This window comes from Gavialis gangeticus, unplaced genomic scaffold (genome assembly GCF_001723915.1).
Source record: "Gavialis gangeticus isolate Ggan-Ray unplaced genomic scaffold, GavGan_comp1, whole genome shotgun sequence".
Classification (NCBI taxonomy): domain Eukaryota; kingdom Metazoa; phylum Chordata; order Crocodylia; family Gavialidae; genus Gavialis; species Gavialis gangeticus.
The window spans coordinates 24550375-24557063 of NW_017729001.1; the positions used below are offsets into that span (position 1 = coordinate 24550375).

A 6689-nucleotide genomic window follows, 5' to 3' on the forward strand; every position below is an offset into this window, starting at 1 on the left:
ACACGGTGTCGCTGGACTCCGACATGTGTTTATAGCGAGCTGAAAGAAAATGAGACATGCCCCCCGTGTGAAACTGCTCTGGTTGTGCGGGGATAATGCAGCATGCTGCCATGGGCAGATCAGAGTGCAAGACTTACTTCTGTTCCTTGCCCCTGAGCCAGCAGCAGTGGGAGCACTGGAGAAGCAGCACCCTTGGCCCCAGCATGCAGGGAGAGCTTTCTGATGCCCCGCCGCGATGGCTCCTGCCCGATTTCTGAATGGCAGGGAGGGGCTGCGATGGGCGTCGCACCCAGCCCTACTCCACTGCCAATACGTGAGGGTGAAGATGAGCAATAGAAGTCAGGCTCAAAGGTTTTCTGAGGTGCAACAGAGGATAAAAAACCAGTGTCATAGCTTGCAGAGCAGTGATGGAAGTTTGCACGTGCAGAACGCCTTTCAGCCATCAGGTCCATGGTGCTTCTCAGACAAATAACCCTAAGCCTCCCGCCACCTCAGCAAAGATATATTATTAATACGGTCTCAGTGGGAGTGCCTACATGAGATGCTAAATGCACAGTACCCTAAATTTACTGAATATTAGCATGTCACGGCAAACGCCGTGCTAATGTGCAGTAGAATTCGTGCGTGCATCGGCGCTACAGTGCAATTGTGCCAGTTACGGCACATGGAGTTAGTACCTATTATTACAGGTACTAAACTTAAAGCTCAGTAACTATGCATTAATGCACAGGTAGATGTGCCTGCTCACTGGGTATATAAGCTGAAGGACAGGGAAATTAAAGCCAAAAGCTGCTTCAAACCAAAGGCCAAATTCCAACGTGGAGGTTTTGTTCTGAGGGACCTGATTTTCTAAAATAATAAGCAAACTCAGCTCAGTGTCACTTCCTTCCCATCAAGCCTGTATGGAATCAAGTCACTTCATTAGGTCCATAAATATGGAGTTGGGCAAGTACCATTTGGCACCCAAATCTGAATAATTTGGTCTCGGCTATTTCATAAAGTCTCAGAGCAAGTCAGTAATACTACAATGGCTAGGACTGCAGCGCACCTGCTTTAAGAACCAGACTGCTCCTAATTTGCAAGGCCATGTCTTCTGTATAGCTAAATGAGGTTTTTTAGTCAAATTAATTATTCTTCATACTATTGACATTTTAATTCTAAACCCCTATATGCATGTCTGGTGAGAGAAGAAAATGAGTCATCATGTGCATAATATACTCATTGCCCAAAAGGACGTTATGAGTATTAGTCATTGTTTATTTTAGTAACTCCTTAAAGCACCCATATAGCTTTACATTGCAGTTCTAGACAGTTCTGTAAATGAGATGAAAGTCTTGCCCCCAAGTACCTTTTGGGCACGTCTACACGAGCCGCTATAGCACCATAGTGACGTAGCATTAGCAGGCGTGAACCATGACACTGCCCACTCATTGCTACTGCGCAGTAGGATTGGAAACAACCCGTTGCAGTGCCAGGACTGCAAGTACTAAATGACTGCGCAGTAACAACTGTGCAGCTGGGCGCACATGTAGACGCGCCCTTTGAAGCTGAAGCCCCTATCGTGCAACTCCTCTGCAAGTGCTTAACTTTACGCATATGAGTTGTCCCACTGAAGGGATTGAAAAGCAGGGGCTGCTTACAGCAGTGACCAACCAGGGAATGTCACAAGAGGAGTCAGACTTAGATGATGTAAAAGCGACGGTAATAAGAAAATGAGGTGACAAATGACAGTGTACACGAGACTGAAGCAGAGAATTAAGAGACGATAACTATAAAGAATAAACACGATATTTGAGATGATCACACAGTTCTGGGAAGTCACACATTGAATTCTTAACGTTGTAGCATAATGCTAATAGAATCCCTAAACAGACAGTTGACTGTTTTCAGAAGAGCTACATTAGTTTGGAACGAGAAACTTTGAGCAGTTAATTAAAAATCAAAGACAGAGTTATAATAGAAGTAATTATCTAGGAGGTATTAAATCAGTTGTGAGACCAAGCCCATAAAAGAATTCATCAAGAATAATTTAATATTTTATACTGAGGCTTTATATTTTTCAGTAATGCCAAAATCCATTCCATTAACCAATATAGTTTTTTGAGTTAAATTAACCTATAAAAGATTTCCCAGAAAACTGGACAAAAGGTGACCAGATCTATGACGAGGAGTTCTAGACAGAATCGCAGCTTGCTTATAGGGGTTTCCATCTGCCGAGCAATTAAAATTGTACCTTCCTTACTCTAATCCGTTCTGCATATAATGCTGTGTTTGTATGTGTGCATGCGTGTCCGAGCATGCACACATGTGTGCCGGTACACACCATCAGGGGACGTATACTAAATTTTAAACAACGAAGCAAGCCAATCAAGAAACGCGTGCCTGATACTTCACAGTCAGAGCTGATTAAGACATGGTTTTCCCTTTCTGCATAAGTTTTATTCATTTATTTCACTCATGTTACCTACCATTCCATAGCAAGGCAAAAGCAACGCTTTTTTGACTTGAATACTGCAATTAATCGTCTAATGTCGGGCACTCCTCTGGGATGTGGGAGAGTGAGGTTTAAATTCTTTCTCTGCCCTATTTGGAACAAGGACTCGAACCTCAGTTTCATAAATCTCACATAGTCCAACCACCAAATGCTTGGCTACTCTTGGTGGGACGATGATAATGGTTAGTTCCAACGTGGGGTTGGGACTACGTTGGGTTGAGCCCTACATATATTCATGGTAAGGGACTGTCCCTGCCTCCGGTGGTCTACAATCTAACCAGACAAGAGAAAAGAAGAAATTGGAGCTACTCCCATTATACCAGTGAGGAACTGAGCCACAGGAAGATGATGGGGGAGGTTTTCAAAGGTACAAAGGAGAATTAGAGATAAGGGAAGGTGTGGCTGGGAGACAAGTGTTACAGTGAAACTCTCCCAGTCAGGCAGCACTTTATCCAAACCCTGTTGAAGTCTGTTGATAGCCTTCCATTTACTTCCATGGGACCAGGCCATCACGACATAAAGCTGTCTTGTGGCACAATGACAAACATCCATATGGTGGTTAAATGCATTTAAAACAAACAAAAAACCCAGATAGTGGCAAAGGTCAGTTTTGGGGCCACATTAGGCTAGGAGCAATTTCCACGAGAAACCAAACCTCTTCTTTTGTTTTGCTTTTGATCCAATAAATAAGCTTGCCACACATCTGCAGTACTGAGCCCATTGCAACTATTTCTTGCTTTGGAAAGAAATGTCTAGCCTGTGAATAGCTGACGAATTACCAAATTGGACAGGCAACATTATTTATTGGACCAAGACGACTCTTAGTTGGCAGTAAAGTATCTTGCATTGGATGGGGTCAAAATCCACAGTTTCTGAAAAATTATGTTATTTGAAATTGCAGAATTTGTAACTTGAACTACAGGCCTCAAGACCTTGTGCTGGCCTTTGGCTCAGTGTATACTTCATCCAGCTGTAGGTGGAGGACTTTTTTGTGCCCAGTCTTGCTCCTGTGAGCAAGTGAGATTTTGCTGTTTGACTCAATGGATACAGAAGAAGTCCCTTGGGGTCCCTGCTAACTGCTTTGCCCACTAAAGCCACAGCCTTTCCATGGACTTCAGTGTATTTGATCAGGCCTCTGCAAAAGGTCAGCCATGATATCTCTCTAAGGGTCTGGGAGTCTGAAAAGTATGCACTTACCTTACAGTTTAATAGCAACTGTGTAGAGCAGATTCCTTTCAGCTAAACAGATAGTACTGAAAAGTGGTAGAGGTTCATAGTATTATAGTAAGAGCACTAACAGTGTAATAAAATATTCAGTCCAAATCCCAGTTGGTTATTATTGATAGCAATTAATTAAATCCTAGAGAAACTACCTAATGGAACCAAGACAATAAATTAATCACCTTGCTGTACATGGGTCCTATATTTCTTTGGCTTGTGCTCTCTGCACATTTGGAAGACTAGCCAGAAATGCCCCACTTTTAGCAGAGGGTGAGATGGAGGCAATTAGTTCTACACTGTCATCAGGTAAAGCTGTATATGCGGTTCTCTCTGTACATCAGATTATGGAAACACTTTGAGTGGTCTGGGTACAAAGCACATCATTTGATGTCAAGTCTAGATTTATCGTCTTGAGCACATTGGGCTGACGTTAACATAAATTCTGTAGCAATCAGTCCAGAAGGATTAGACATTAAATAATTGTTGCAGAACATACAATATAGTCTTAAAGGCATTGAAACTGTCATGTGCATGTTTCCCACGATATTATTACAAGACTCGTCACGTCTTTTTTTCTAATGGCTTTTTGAATTCTCTGTTTTCAGCCTACCGCAGCTACATTTACAAATGTCCAACAGCTCTTTTTCTTTGGTATTAATTCTTTTCATTGTGAGGCATTTCTGATCATTCTTCTGTCTGTCTAGCTTTATTTTATAGCTTTTCTGTGGCGCTGTTAGGGATTTGATTTCCCAAGTGGTAATACTTTTTAACCACTCATGTAAATCTATAGCAGTGCCAGATTCATGTGGAAAAAACAATTGGCCACAAATCTTCCAAGGTTAAATGATCAAAACGGAGGTTAATGGGTTCACTACCTTCTCTCCATCCCCCAAACCCCGTAAGTGCTAAATCTGCATGTAAAACCCAACACAGTTCTTTGCTGGGGACTGTGTATTAAAGAGCACAACTTACCCTTTGGAAACAAGTGTATGGGTCAGTTCCTCGGCTGGTGTAAATCAGCCTAGCTCCATGAAGGTCAGTGAAGCTGTATCCACTTACAGGAGCAGAAGATCATTGGCATGTTGGCACAGCTTTTCATATAGGCAAATCTGTAACAGTGCAGTCCCATTGAAAGCAAGGGGGTTAAGCGCCTAACTTACTTCACACTTTTGGAAATGCACGTGTCTGAATTTAGAGATGCTCCATCTCTGAACAGCACCAAGGAGCTGCCTTTCTCTAAGATGTCTCTTAGACTTCTATGTCATTAGTTATTTTGAAAATTATACCCCTAGTCGCATCATGAAAACCCGACAAAGAGATGAGATTTTTTTTGTTGTTGTTCTCCGGCACTGATCTTATGTAAATAAAGAAGTGTTGTGGCTTCCCAGCTCTGCACATGTATGGTATCCTCACTCACATCATGCATGAATGTCCAAGACCAAGCTTCCAGCTCATATACCCTATGGAAGCTGCAGTATGGGAGCTAATATTTTTTCTGGTTGTCCCTTGAATTTATGTCTGTGCCCCTGTTAAAAGTTCATTGAATGAAGTGCTAATTACCAGCCCAGGAGAGCCAGTTGGCTGCAGGCGTCCTTGCTGCTCTGGCATGAATCTGCTCATATTTTTATTTTTCCTTTTTCATTTTGAGTTCAGTTTCTATTCCAGGAGCAGGTGCTGGCTGGGCTTTAGCTCTGACTGCTTCCTGCTTGATGGTAGGGAGCTGTTACTCACAATGGGTGCATCTATATGTGCAATAAGGCGCTTTTCCTTATGCGCATTCAATTTAGTACCTCCAATGTGAGGTACTAAACAAACGTGCATTAGGCTGCCTTTATGTGCAGTAATGAATGTGCATGGTTTTTAAGTGATGCTTAATGCACAGTAGCCTATTTTACTGCGTATTAGCATAATCGCATTTTTTTTTACATGATGCTTTAGTGCTCAATAAAATAGTCTACTGCGAATTAAAGCGCATGTGTGGATGTGCCCAGTGGGGTATTGGTGCTGCTAGCCTTAAGGTTATAATCAGCTACACATGACACTCACAACACAGAGAGTGTGAGTTCCCTCGCATAGAAGCCCATTTGCTTCTTTCTGGGCACCTCTACAGCTGCGCTTTAATGTGCAGTAGCCTATTTTACGGTGCATTAAAGCAGTATGTAAAGTGGCATGTGCTATTAAGCTAATGCACAGTAAAATAGGCTACTGTGCATTAAGCATTACCTAAAAAACAGTGCTTGCACTGCTACGCATTAGGGCAGCTTAATGCATATTAATTTAGTACTTCATATTGGAGGGTGCTTGTACACATGCTGTGGAGCTGCTTCAATGCGCTGTAATTACAGCATGTCAGAGCAGACTCGATTAGTCAAGTCTGCTGGAGCATGGAAATTAGCCTCCATGTCTCATGTATTATCTTCCCCACACTTCAAAATGATAGGAAAATGCTTGAACTAAAGCTTGTTGAACAAACTTTAGTTCAAGCACCCCTGCCACCATTTTGAAGCACAAGGATGCTGATACACAAGACACTGTGGTGTTTCAATTAGAGCAGGTCTCGTAGCTACTTGAATTAAAGTGCCCCCCCGATAATAGAGGGTGCCTCTACACATTTAGAGGTACTAAATTTAATGAGCATTAGGAAAGTGCATTAATGCATGTGTAGATGCACCCTCTTTCAAGTATGTATAACTAGGTTAATCAATGCCCTCTAGCACTGCTCTAGAAGCCAGCAGCAATAACCACTGCATTTCCAAATCTGCTTTTCCATCAGCATCATATAATCTTTTTTTTTTAAAAGACTTCTTGCATGGTTTATGGAAACATGATTGAGATCAATACTGTGTATGCGTTTGAGACAAAGAGCTAGGAAACTGGATTCAGAACTTTTGATTTTCTTCCCACGAGAAGGACTTAGAGATAACTTGGGACAAGTAACTTCATAGTTTCATAGTTTCTAGGGTCGGAAGGGACC

At 42.1% G+C, this 6689-nt stretch overlaps 1 protein-coding gene across 1 annotated transcript in view; it reads left to right on the plus strand.

The window, feature by feature from the left end:
- Positions 1-6689, plus strand: part of LOC109290239 (transmembrane protein 132D-like) — a 402287-nt gene that overhangs the window by 305754 nt on the left and 89844 nt on the right. The window lies entirely within an intron of this gene.